The sequence below is a fragment of the Trachypithecus francoisi genome, unplaced genomic scaffold (assembly GCF_009764315.1).
Source record: "Trachypithecus francoisi isolate TF-2019V2 unplaced genomic scaffold, Tfra_2.0 Contig00054, whole genome shotgun sequence".
Classification (NCBI taxonomy): Eukaryota; Metazoa; Chordata; class Mammalia; order Primates; family Cercopithecidae; genus Trachypithecus; species Trachypithecus francoisi.
Window position 1 is genome coordinate 211,314 of NW_022680465.1, and position 13,887 is coordinate 225,200.

A 13,887-nucleotide genomic window follows, 5' to 3' on the forward strand; every position below is an offset into this window, starting at 1 on the left:
AAAAATTATGAAACATGCAAAGAAACAAGAAAGCATGGCCCATACATACACAAGAATAAATAAATGAATGAAACTACTCCTGAGGAAGCCCAGGTAGTGGAATTACTAGCGAAAGATTTTAAATAAACTGTCTTAAGAGAATACTAAGAACAGGCTGGGTGTGGTGGCTCATACCTGTAATCCCAGCACTTTGGGAGGCCAAGGCAGGTGGATCGCTTGAGGTCAGGAGTTCCAGACCAGCCTGCCCAACATGGTGAAACTCCATCTCTACTAAAAATACAAAAGCTAGCTGGGTGTCGTGGCACGTGCCTGTAGTCCCAGCCTCTTGACAGGCTGAGGCGGGAGGATCACTGGAGCCTGAGAGGCAGAGGATACAGTGAGCCGAGATGGTGCCACTGCACTCCAGCCTGGGTGACAGAGTGGGACCCTGTCTCAAAAAAGAGAGAGAGAAATTTAGAAAGCCCATCTAAACTGAAAAGGAAGAAGTAAAATTATTCACAGATGACTTGATCTTATATAAGGAAACTTCTAAAGAATCCACGAAAACAATTTGAACTAATAAACAAACAAAGTTACAGGTTGTAACCTGTTGTGCTGTGTAAGATCAGCACAAAAATTCAGTTGTGTTTCTGTGAACTAGAAGCAACGTAAAAGTGAAATTAAAGAAACAATTTCATTTCCAATAGCATGAAAAATAATAAATACCTAGGAATAAATTAAACCAAGGAAGGGCAAGACTTGTACAATGAAAATTATAAAATGTTGCTGAAAGAAATTAAAGAAGACCTAAATAAATTGAAAAACATCCCATGTTTATGAATTGGAAGATTTAATATTAAGATGACAATACTACTCAAAGTGATCTATAGATTCAGTGCAATCCCTATCAAAATCTCAGCCATCATTTTTACAGAAATGGAAAACATGATTGTAGATTTTAAATGGAACTGCAAAAGACCCCAAATAGCCAAAATATCTTGGAAAAGAAAAACAAAACTGAAAGAGTTTGCTGGGTGCAGTGGCTCATGCTTGTTATCCTAGCATTGGGAGGCACAATCTCAGCTCACTGCAGTCTCAACCTCCTGTGCTCAAGTGATCCTCCTACCTCAGCCTCCGGAGTAGCTGGGACTACAGGTGTGCACCATTAGTCAGGGATAATTTTTATTTTTGTAGAGATGGGGTCTCACTATGTTGCCTAGGCTGGTCTCAAACTCCTGGGCTCAAGTGATCCTCCTGTCTTGGCCTCCCAAAGTTCTGGGATTACAGGTGTGAGCCATCACACCCAATCCCAGTTCTTATTTTCTCACTAATATTACCTTTCCTCTCCAAGCTACCTGGACTCAAAATCTCAGTTGTCTTTGACAATACTTTTTCTTGTCCCCAAGTAATAAAGAATGATCATATCCATAATTCAATATTTGATATCATGTTAAGAATGTATGTACTGGTAGGGCATGGTGGCTCACACCTAAAATCCCAGCACTTTGCAGGGCCGAGGTGGGAGGCTTGTTTGAGCTAAGGAGTTCAAGACCAGCCTGGGCAACATAGCGAGACCTAGCTTCTATAAAATTTAAAAAAAGAAAAAAATGAATGTATGTCCTACAGGTTTTCAAAGACTGAATCTATGATATGTATAAAAAACACTAAGGCGAATGGGGGTTTGAGATGTAGCTTCACAATCTCCATTTTTTTTTTTTTTTTTTGAGACGGAGTCTCGCTCTGTCGCCCAGGCTGGAGTGCAGTGGCTGGATCTCAGCTCACTGCAAGCTCCGCCTCCCGGGTTTACGCCATTCTCCTGCCTCAGCCTCCCGAGTAGCTGGGACTACAGGCGCCCGCCACCTCGCCCGGCTGATTTTTTTGTATTTTTTAGTAGAGACGAGGTTTCACCATGTTCGCCAGGATGGTCTCGATCTCCTGACCTCGTGATCCGCCCGTCTCGGCCTCCCAAAGTGCTGGGATTACAGGCTTGAGCCACCGCGCCCGGCCTTTTTTTTTTTTTTTTTTTTTTGAGACAGAGTCTCGCTCTGTCACCCAGGCTGGAGTGCAATGGTGCAATCTCAGCTCACTGCAACCTCTGCCTCCCAGGTTCAAGCAATTCTCCTGCCTCAGCCTCCCGAGTAGTAGCTGGGACTACAGGTGCGTGCCACCACACTCAGCTATTATTTGTATTTTTAGTAGAGACGGGGTTTCACCATGTTAGCCAGGATGGTCTCAATCTCCTGACCTCATGATCTGCCTGCCTCGGCCTCCCAAAGTGCTGGGATTACAGGCGTGAGCCACCGCACCTGGCCCAAAATCTCCATTTTTAACGAGCTCCTTAAGTAACTCTGATGTACACCAAAGTCGGTGCCATTGGTGTGTGTGTATGTATCTATCTATACACATATGTGTGTATATATCACGTATCACAAGTGTAAATAATAAAGAAATAATAATGGGAGAAAACACCCCAAATGTAAGCAGTCTATAAGAAATTCACTTTACATATAAAGACTTAGGTTAAAAATTAAAGAATTAAGATATACCATGCAAACACTAAGCAAAATAAAACTGTAGTAGCCATGTTAATTTCAGAAATAGTCTTTGAACAAAAGAGGCATTACATAATAATAAGATGGTCAATTCTCCAGGAAGACATACCATCCTAAACATGCATGCAACATCAGAGCCTAAAAATCCATGAAAGAAAACTAGTAAAACTGATAGGAGAAACAGAAAAATCTACAAGTGAGAGATTTCAATACCCCTCTTTCAGTAATTTAAAGATCAGACAGAACATTAGTAAGGATACAGATGACCTTAACAATACTATCAACCAATTTGACCTAATAACATTTACAAAACACTTCACCCAACAGCAGCAGAATACATTGCTGCTAGTGTGCACACGGAACATTCATCAAGATACCACATTTTGAGGCCGGGCATGGTGGCTCACACCTGTAATCCCAATGCTTTAGGAGGCCAAGGTGAGGATCACCTGAGGTCAGGAGTTCAAGACCAGCCTGACCAACATGGTGAAACCTTGTCTCTACTAAAAATACAAAATTAGCTGGGTGTGGTGGCACATGCCTGTAATCCCAGCTACTTGGGAGGCTGAGGCAGGAGAATTGTTTGAACCCGGGAGGTGGAGGTTGCAGTGAGCTGAGATTGCGCCATTGCACTCCAGCCTGGGCAACAAGAGCGAAACTTCATCTGAAAAAAAAAAAAAAAAAGATATCATATTTTGGATGATAAAATACACTCAACACATTTAAAAGAATAGAAATCATACAAAATGCATTCTCAGACCAAAAAGAAATTAAGCTAGAAATCAGTAACAGAAAGATAGCTGAAAAGTTCCCAGATATTTGGAAATTCAACAATACAGTTCTAAATAACTCACAGGTCAAAGAATAAGTCTAGATTAAGTCTAGAAATTAAAAATATTTTGAACTAAATGAAAATTAAAATACATCTTATCAAAATTTGTGCAATGCAGTAAAAGCAGTGCTGAGTGGAAAAATTATGGCATTATATGCATATATTAGAAATGAAATATCTAAAATGATACAACTCCCTATAACCTTTCCCAGAAAGTGGAAAAGAATGAAACAATTCCCAACTTATTTTATGAGGCCAGCATTACCATAATACCAAGTCCAGACAAAACATTACAAGAAAATGACAAATCCTCTCATGAACATAGATGCAAAAATTCTTAACAAAGTATTAGCAAATTTAATCAAACAATATAAAAAGGATACTACATCAAGAACAAGTGGGATTCATCCCAAGAATGAAAGTCTGTTCTATCTTTATAAATCAATTAATGTAATTCATCATATAAATGGACTAAATAGAAACATATGATCCTATTAATAGATATAGAAAAAAGTCGACAAAGTCTAACATCCATTCATGATAAAAATGCTTGAAAAACTAGGAATGGAGGGGAATTTCCTCAACTTGATAAAGAAAATGTGTTAAACAAAAAAAAAAGCCCCACAACTAACATCATACTTCATGGTAAGAATCTTGGAGCTTTCTGCCAAGATCAGAAACAAGGCAAAAAACAAAAAAACAAACAACAACAAAAAAAGGCAAGAATGTTTCATCTCAGCACTGCATTCCAACATATTGGAAGTCCTAGCTAATGCAATAAAGTAAGAAAGGAAATAAACTGTATATGGATTGGAAAAAAAGAAAAGTGTCTTTGTAGTTAACATAATTTTCTATGCAGAAAATCTGAAATAATTGACAAAAAACTGCTGGAACTGGAACTAATAAACAATGATAGCAAGGTTGCAGGATACAAAATTAATATACAAAAATTAATTGCTTTCCTATATACCAGCAATGAACAAGTAGAATTTGAAATTTATGACATATTATCAAGGAGCATGATTGCTGGATTGTACGGTAAGAGTATATTTAGTTTTGTAAGAAACTACGAAACTGTCTTCCAAACTGGCTGTACCATTTTCACTCCCACCTTCAATGAATTGGAGTTCCTGTTGCTCTACATCCTCATCAGCAGTTGGTATTAATCAGTGTTTCGGATTTTGGACATTCTAACAGGTGTGTAGTAGTATCCTGTTGTTTTAATTTGCAATTCCTTAATGACATATGATGTCAAATATCTTTTCATATGCACATTTACATTAGCACCCGCCAAAAATAAAATACTTAAGTATTTAATGAACTATATGTTCATTAAGTTATTTTTTAAAAGACACCACTATTTTGGTTCTTATTGCCCTGTAGAACATTAACCAGCTTTGATTCTAATTTAGCCATCTTATTTTAGCATTCCTTTGGTGTTTTTACTGACTATATGTAAAATACCAGTTTTCATATCCTCTTTTGAGTTGGCTGCCACTTACTGGTTTCCTCCTCAATTAGTTAAATAAATTTTGATACATACAAATTCTCTATTTGTATGAAACTTATATTTCTTTGTTTTAGAATTGTTTTGAGAATCATATGTTAACATAATTTTACAAAAATGAGCCCATTTTTGTAAAATACAACACCAACAATATGGGGGTGGGGGCAGAAGAAAATGTTTCAAGCTCTTTTCAGCAGTTCTCTGTTTTGGGAAGGTGGGAGAGATTACTAGAGATTTCTCCTGTGTTTAGTGTTTTGCAACATTTAGATTTTGTATAAATTTACATGATATTTGTAATCAGAAAAATACATTGCTTTAAAAAGTAAATATGTATGAAAATGATTCACACACAGTGTGCACCCTCAACAAGTTTAAGATCTGGCTAAAAATAGAGACATGCTTCATTCAACTAAATAGAAATACAAGGCCAGTTGTGATAGGTGCCTTCGAAGGAAGGGGACTATCATCTGTTGAGTGCTTATGAGATACCAAGGGCCATCTTGGATCATTAATATAGATTCAAGATATGTACAAGTTCTATATAAAGAAGACTACAAAACTTTGGTGGAAGATATCAAATAATAACTAAATAAATGAAGAAATAGTCCATGTTCATGGATGAGAAGAATCAATATTGTCAAGCTGTTAGTTCTTCCCAAATTCTTCGATAGCTTGAATACAATCCCAATCAAAATCCCAGCAAATTATTTTGTAGATATCAATAAACTGATTCTGAAGTATTTATGGAGAGGCAAACGGCCCAGAATAGCCAACTCGATATTGGAAAGGAAGAACAAAGAGGCTGACACTACCAAATTTCAAAACTTACTATAAAGCTACAGTAATCAAGACTGTGTGGTATTGGTGAAAGGGCAAATAGATCAATGGGACAGTAGAGATGGCCCAGAAATAGACTCACATAAGTAGTCAACTGATGTTTGGCAAAGGAGCAAATGCAATACCATGGAGCAAAGATGGTCTTTTCAACAAATAGTACTGGAATAACCAGACATATACATGAAACAAACAAACAAACAAACAAACCAGACCTTACACCCTTCAAAAAATTAACTCGAAATGGATCAGTGACTTAAATGTAAAACATGAAATGATAAAACTCCTAGAAAATAACATAGGAGAAAATCTAGATGACATTGGATATGATGATGACCTTTTAGATACAACACCAAAGGTATGATCCATGAAATAATTGATAAGCTGGACTTCATTAAAATTAAAAAGCTTTCAACTTAATTCTTAATTAAATACGTTCCTGCTTTCCTGCTCTGGTGCTGAATTCCTGGCTTGGCCCCCTAAACACATGATTCTTCCATGCCACTCCCAGGTAAGTTTAAGTTTTCTGACCTGGCTATGCCTGTTTAATCCTACTCTCCTGGCTGGGAGACAGGGAAGCTTGTCCAGCAGGTGTTGATACCTGGGGGTTGAGGCTGGCAGAAGGAATATCTTATGGGTAAGTGAGCCAATCCAATGGAGAAGAGCAAGTTGGAAAATCAAGTGAGGCAGGTAGAAGCTGGTAAACCAGAGAAGCAGAGCCAAACGGGTCAGGAAAGGAAGAAGGCCTGGAGACCAACGTCAAGAATATAAGCACGTGGAGGGCAGGGAACCATATAGAGTAGGCTAAGTCACGAACTGGTTTGGATAAATATTAGAAATAGAGGTCTTTTGCCTGTTTTCTATGTGATATGTGAATAGATCTGCCCCCATTTAAAGAGCCAATAATGAGTATAAAATACTCACTGACTTCAGTCCTACCCAGTCCAGACCATGGGTCCCAACATCTATGGGAGGTAGTACAGTAAAATGGAAAGAATATGAGCTTTGGAATAAGACCAGCGCTTAAATTCTGGCTCTTTGTCTTAGTAATTGTGTGACTGTGGGCAAGTTACTCTCAGCTTCAGCTTTTTTATAGGAAAAAGAGAGATAGAATCTACCTCACAGAGTTATTGTGATGGTAAAATGAATCTATATTAATTGATCCAAGATGGCCCTTGGTATCTCATAAGCACTCAACAGATGATAGTCCCCTTCCTTCGAAGACACCTATCATAACTGGCCTTGTATTTCTATTTAGTTGAATGAAGCATGTCTCTTTTTTTTTTTTTTTTTTTTTTTTTTTTTTTTTTTGAGACGGAGTCTCGCTCTGCCCCGCCCAGGCTGGAGTGCAGTGGCCGGGTCTCAGCTCACTGCAAGCTCCGCCTCCTGGGTTTACGCCATTCTCCTGCCTCAGCCTCCCAAGCAGCTGGGACTACAGGCGCCCGCCACGTCGCCCGGCTAGTTTTTTGTATTTTTTAGTAGAGACGGGGTTTCACCATGTTAGCCAGGATGGTCTCGATCTCCTGACCTCGTGATCCGCCCGTCTCGGCCTCCCAAAGTGCTGGATTACAGGCTTGAGCCACCGCGCCCGGCCGCATGTCTCTATCTTTAGCCAGATCTTAAACTTGTTGAGGGTGCACACTGTGTGTGAATCATTTTCATACATACTTACTTTTTAAAGCAATGTATTTTTCTGATTACAAATATCATGTAAATTGTACAAAATCTAAATGTTGCAAAACACTAAACACAGGAGAAATCTCTAGTAATCTCTCCCACCTTCCCAAAACAGAGAACTGCTGAAAAGAGCTTGAAACATTTTCCTCTACCCCCACCCCCATATGTTGGTTTTGTATGAGCAAAAATGAGCCCATTTTGTAAAACATGTTAACATATGATTCTCAAAACAATTCTAAAACAAAGAAATATAAGTTTCATACAAATAGAGAATTTGTATGTATCAAAGATTTATTTAACTAATTGAGGAGGAAACCAGTAAGGTGGCAGCCAACTCAAAAGAGGATATGAAAACTGGTATTTTACATATAGTCAGTAAAAACACCAAAGGAATGCTAAAATAAGATGGCTAAATTAGAATCAAAGCTGGTTAATGTTCTACAGGGCAATAAGAACCAAAATAGTGGTGTCTTTTAAAAAATAATTTAATGAACATATAGTTTAATATATAGTTTTATTTCTATAAAGATGCATTTAAAATTACAATTTTAGAGCCAAGACAGTTCTATTAAATCAATTGTCAGTATTAACATAATTGATTGCTTCATCCAATAATGTTATATTCCAGGTTTTTCTTTTAAAAAAGACTATTTTTAAGAGCAGTTTTAGGTTCACAGCAAAACTAAGAGGAAGGTGGGAAGATTTTCCATATATCCCCTCCCCTGCAAGTACATAGCCTCGCTCTTCATCAACATCCCTCATCAAAGTTGTGCATTTGTTACAATTGATGAAGATACATTGACACATCATAATCACCCAAAGTTCATAGTTTACATTAAGGTTCACTCTTGATGTTGTACATTCTATGGGTTTGGACAAGTATATAATGATATGTATCCACCAATGTAGTATCATACAGAGTAATTTCACTGCCCTAAAAATCCTCTATGCTCCACTTATTCATCCCTCCCCTTCTCCCTGTGGTGTCTTCTTTAGGTGGACAGGAAACAAAGTCACTGCATCTTGCCAGTTTTACAGAGTTGTAAAATGACTGGACTCTCATCAACTGTGTTAAATTGCAATTATCTAGACCTAGAGAGTCAGATCACACTCAGAGAGGCCTGTTAAAAAAAGTATCTTAACATGACGTTAAAGCATCAAGTAGTCATCTTTCCTTTTGTATTAGTTTCCTAGTGCTGCTGTTAACAAATTACGAAAAACTAGGTGGCTTAAAACAACACACATTTATTCTCTCAACAGTTCTGGAGATCAGAAGTTAGAAATCTGTTTCACAAGGCTGAAATCAACATGTCAGAAGGGCCATGTTCCTTTTGGAGGTTCTATGAGAGAAAGTTTCCATGCTTTTCCAGCTTCTGAAGCTGCTTTCTCGCATTCCTTGGTTCGTGGCCTCTTCCTCCATCTTTAAAACCAACAGCATAGCATCTTCAAATCTCTCTGCCTCCATCTTCACATCACCTTCTCTCTTATAAGGATCCTTGTGATTACATCAAGCACACCTGGATAATTCAAGGTAACCCCCTATTTCAAGGTAACCCCCCTATTTCAAGGTAAACTGATTTGCAACCTTAATTCCCCCAGCTATGTAATATAACATATTCACAGGTTCTGAGGAGCAGGAGATGGAGATCTTAAGTGGGGGTAGTCATTATTCTTCCTGTCTCACCCTTGCTTCCAAATTTTGAATGATTCTTCATAGCCTCATCTTACACATTTTATTCTTCAACTTGCTTTTGTCACTTAAAAATTTTTTTTTAAATTTTTGAGACAGGGTCTTGCTGTGTCGCCCAGTCTGGGGTGCAGTGGTGTGATCATGGCTCACTGCAGCCTCAGTCTCCTGAGCTCAAGTTATCCTCCTACCTCAGCCTCCCAAGTAGCTGGGACTACAGGTACACAACACCATGCCTGACTGATTTTTCTTTTTCTTTTTAGTAGAGTCGCAGTCTTGCTCTGTTGCCAAGGCTGATCTCAGATTCCTAAGTTCAAGCAATCCTCCTGCCTTGGCCTCTCAAAGTGCTGGGATTACAGGTGTGAGCCGCCACACCTGACCTGTCCCTTATGTTTTCATTCAGGACATGCTGTATGCAGCTACCACATTCCTCTTAATGGGTAGATAGTATTCCAATTATGGAACTGTTAGAGTTTAGTCATTTCCCCATAGATGAAAATTTAAGTTACCAGTTTTTCACCATTATAAATAAAGGGGCAATGAACACCCCTATGCATAACTCTTTGTGTAATTGTGACTATGTTTCCATAGGAAATTTTCTGGAGGTTAAAATTCTGAGACACAATGTATGTCAATTTAATTTTCACAAATATTAACAAATCACCTTTCAAAATGTACATCAATATCTTACACTCATACCAATAATGTGTGAGAGTACCTGTTTATCTCCCACATCTCTTACACTAGGTATATGGAATTCATTTTTAAGTCTTTCAGGATCTACACAGCATTTTGAGATATCCATATAGGTTTTCTTGGCAAAAAATAAAAGCTTAATCCTTGGTGAATTGAATGTTAAAACAATGCAAATCCATGTGTACAACTCAGAGGGCTTATCCTAACAATGATACATTGGTAACACACAATGTGTGTAAATGTGCTTTTCATATTATAAAGTACTATTCAGATATTATTTTCATGCATGGAGTGTGTGTGTTTGTGTGTGTGTGTGTGTTTGAAATGGAGTCTCACTCTGTAGCCCAAGCTGGAGTACAGTGGCATGGATCTCAGCTCACTGCAACCTCTGCCTCCTGGGCTCAAGCGATTCTCATGCCTCAGCCTCCCAAGTAGCTGTGAGTACAGGCATGTGCCACCATGCCCAGCTAATTTGTTGTATTTTAGTAGAAACAGAGTTTCACCATGTTGCTCAGGATGGTCTCGAACTCCTGAGCTCAGGTGATCTGCCTACATCGGCCTCCCAAAGTACTGAGATTGCAGGTGTAAGCCACCGCGCCCGGCCGGGATGTGTGTTCTTTTCATACTTAGTTCACATATCTCACATAGGTTGGCCTCACAGCTTGCTAGTTTCACACAGTGTACTTTCTTTTGCCAAGACTCAACATATTTCTGCTATGTACCCCAGGGCCTCTATGGTCTAAAGTGTGTGACTGTGCCAATCCTTCAGGAGGAAAGACATAGTAAGATTATGGACATGTGTGTCCTCTGAAGATAGTAAGACAGCCCAATAGCAAAGGCTTCAGAGAACAAGGGTTCCCACTCTTGAGTAGGTAAGTATTTCGCAGGATAGAGTCAGCTGATCATATACTAAAGAATTCCTAGATATAAAGCCCCATGGGCTTAGATGGAAAGTCCTGATGAGTACCCTACCCCACAGATGGCTGCCCCACCCTCAACCTGGAACATGACAATAAACTCTGTAATGTTAACGACCATGACCATATGAGGTGCAGGCATGAAGGGGCTAGCTGAAAGGGCACTGAAGGTTGACCTAGGCTCTAGGGAGGGGCATTATTCTCTACTGTTCACTTCCCTTGGCCTGTTCTAGAACTAGAAGTCAGCTTCTTAGCAGGAGTAAGAGCAGTGCTGGCAAGACGAAGTGGAAGGGAATAGGCTTCAGCACTGGCCTGACTGGTTGTTCCTGGAGTCAGAGGTCATACAACTCTTAGCAGGAACTGCTCTCTCCAGTTTTCTTCCCACAACCATGGTTTGAAAGGTGTGTAAGGAAGAGCATACAGGAGTTAATGTCCTGAAACTAGAAAGAAAATGGGCCCCTCTACCATCCTTCTCCTTACTATCCCAGTACAAATCTGCAAGTACATGTGAGCATATGCTCAGCTTTCATCCCAGGCTTTTTAGGACTTCTCTCTCTAGAGAGAATTCAGTAGTGCTTCCTGATAAGGAGTGTTTAGGGGGAAAAAATGTTTGGGATGAACCCAACCATAGCTCAGAAAATACTGCTGAAACCACTAACATATTAAAATGCTTTCACAAAGGACCTAAGAGGACTTAGAGGCTTGTGCCATGATAAAGAGTGTAAGCTCTGGCGCCTGAGGGCATAGGACTGAATCCTGTCTCTGACACTAGCTGTGACCTTGGACAGGTCTCTTAACCTTCCTATGCCTTACAATCATCTGTAAAATGGGAGATAACAATACCTACCTCATAAGGGTTGTCGTGAGGATCAAATGAAATAATGCATATAGGCCCGGTGCAGTGGCTCACGCCTATAATCCCAACACTTTGGGAGGCCAAGGCAAAAGTATCACCTGAGGTCAGGAGTTCAAGACTAGCCTGTCCAACATGGTGAAACCCCGTCTCTATAAAAATACAAAAATCAGCTGGGCATGATGGTGGGTGCCTGTAATTCCAGCTACTTGGGAGGCTGAGACAGGAGAATCGCTTGAACCCAGAAGGTGGACATTGCAGTGAGCCGAGATTGCACCACTGCACTCCAGCCCGGGCAACAGAGCAAGACTCCATCTCAAAAGAAAAAAAAAAAAAAGCATATAAAGCACCTAGTACCATACCAGGAATATAGTAAGTGCTCATAAATATAAGCTATTATTTAGTTCTCCCACAGTGCCTCACAGTCCTATGCCCATAGTCTTTAAAGTTCTTGTGGAGCAAATGAAATTGAAAACTATTAGTTTATTCCTCTTCCTAACATGCAAATTTGCCCATACGTAGCCTACCAGATTTCCAATAATATGAAAATAGCTGTTGTTACAATGGCCTACTTCTTTTCCCCAAACTTCATAGTTCTGCCTGCCTTTTCCAGAAACCATTTGCTGGCCCTATCTCTGCCTCCTCTCCACTCAGCAAGACTTGTCCCCACAAATGTACCCTATGTTGCTTTAAGATTTCAGAGAGTAGGCCAGGCGTGGTGGCTCACGCCTATAATCCCAGCACTTTGGGAGGCCAAGGCGGGCAGATCACCTGAGGTCGGGAGTTCAAGACCAGCCTGGCCAACATGGGAAACCCCGTTTCTACTAAAAATACAAAATTAGCCAGGCGTGGTGGCACATGCCTGTAATCCCAGCTACTTGGGAGACTGAGGCAGAAGAATCGCTTGAACCCGGGAGGCGGAGGGTGCGGTAAGCCGAGACCATGCCACTGCACTCTAGCCTGGGCAACAAGAGCAAAACTCCATCTTAAAAAAAAAAAAAAAAAACAGATTTCAGAGAGGACTGCGTGGCATCTGCTCGTGGGTCTCTGAGACCTGAAATTGGGAGCGTTTTTGCACCCTAGAGGCTGCTACTGGTGGCTCTGCGGCCGTCACCATGCCACAGAACGAATATATTGAATTACACTGTAAACACTATGGGTACCGTTTAGATTACCATGAGAAAAAGAGAAAAAAGGAAAGTCAAGAGGCTCACTAACGTTCAAAGAAGGCAAAGAAAATGATGGTCTGAGGCTAAGCTTTACCATAAACAGCACCATGCTGAGAAAATACAAGTGAAAAAGACTATCAAGATGCATGAAAAGAGAAACACCAAACAAAAGAATGATGCAAAGACTCCACAGGGATCAGTACCTGCCTATCTGCTGGACAGAGAGGGACAATCTCGAGCTATAGTACTTTCCAATATGATTAAACAGAAATGAAAGAGAAGGTGGGAAAATGGGGAGTCCCTCTGCCTGAAGTACGTGCCCAAGGAGAAACAGAAGTATTAAAAGTTATTCAAACAGGAAAGAAAAAAACGGCATGGAAGAGGATGGTTACTAAAGTCTGCTTGTTGGAGATGGCTTTACAAGAAAACCACCTAAATATAGAAGACTCATTAGGCCAATGGGCTCGCATTTCAAGAAAGCGCATGTAACACATCCTGAACTGAAAGCCACCTTTTGTCTACCAATACTTGGTGTAAAGAAGAATCCCTCATCCCCACTGTATACAGCTTTGGGTGTTATTACCAAAGGTACTGTCATTGAGGTAAATGTGAGTGAATTGGGCCTTGTGACACAAGGAGGCAAAGTCATTTGGGGAAAATATGACCAGGTTACCAACAATCCTGAAAATGATGGATGCATAAATGCAGTCTTACTGGTTTGACAGCAATTTCATATATAATTATTGAGGACTACAAACCAGTTGAAAAAAAACTGCCATTACTGTGATGTTTGTGAATACTACCAAACAGCCTTACATGTCTGCAATCATCAAGATATGTATTTAGTAAATTGCAAACATTAAAATGGTTAAAAAAAGATTTCAGAAAGTCAAAAGAGAGTAGTCAATTTTAAAAGTGTTTGCAAATGGAAGGGAGCATGTTCCCTGCCCCATTACCATATTTCACAATTCCATCTTCTCCTGTGTATCTGGAGGATTTTTACAGAACAAATGGCCACCAGAATCTGTAGGAAGTTCTAAGGGTTCATTTACATAATGTATCATTGGTGTCTTTTCTCCTTGGGTGAGGGCAGCAGGTTTTTCAGGTCAGAAGCTGCTCCACACCCCTAAACTCTCTGCATTCCCAGGATGTTAAGTCATTGAGTAAGCTGGGGAGGATATACG

The 13,887-nt window shown here is 39.8% G+C and overlaps 2 pseudogenes; one reads left to right on the forward strand and one right to left on the reverse strand.

The window, feature by feature from the left end:
- LOC117085185 overlaps nt 1–13,887 on the reverse strand; it is a 38,917-nt pseudogene that overhangs the window by 12,423 nt on the left and 12,607 nt on the right.
- Nucleotides 12,650–13,445, forward strand: LOC117085235 (annotated as a pseudogene).